This window comes from Polistes canadensis, unplaced genomic scaffold (assembly GCF_001313835.1).
Source record: "Polistes canadensis isolate GaletaPanama2010 unplaced genomic scaffold, ASM131383v1 scaffold_153, whole genome shotgun sequence".
NCBI classification, from domain to species: domain Eukaryota; kingdom Metazoa; phylum Arthropoda; class Insecta; order Hymenoptera; family Vespidae; genus Polistes; species Polistes canadensis.
Genome location: NW_014569700.1, coordinates 381,405 through 381,872, shown reverse-complemented (window position 1 = coordinate 381,872; position 468 = coordinate 381,405).

Sequence of the window (468 nt, the reverse complement as noted above, 5' to 3'; positions counted from 1 at the left end):
TGTTTTCGTTTTGTTTCGGTTATCTTTCTTCACCTCGATAAATTCCTGGAAATATACACACCAATTCATAATTGCCTATAGGTCGAATGTTTTGTTTTCTTATAATCTCTCTCTCTCTCTCTTACTCTCGTTCTTACACTTTCTATATAGGTTAAAAAAAGAATAACGCTTACCTCGATGAATATGAAGATAAAAAAGAGTAAACACAATTTCTTGACTAAGTATATGTATTTCTGCTGCACTGTCCCAATGCCTTAGTAACCTAAATAAAATAAAAACAAATAAAATTACATTAATACAATATAAAGAAAGCCAAATACATGAGAATGTATGTGTATGAGCAACCTATACTTATGTATATATGCCTGTAYGTGYGTGTATGTGAKAAAAATCAAATTTAACACGAAATACGATCCTTGAATACATAATTATGAAAAATAATTAATTAGAGAATCATTAGAGATAGTA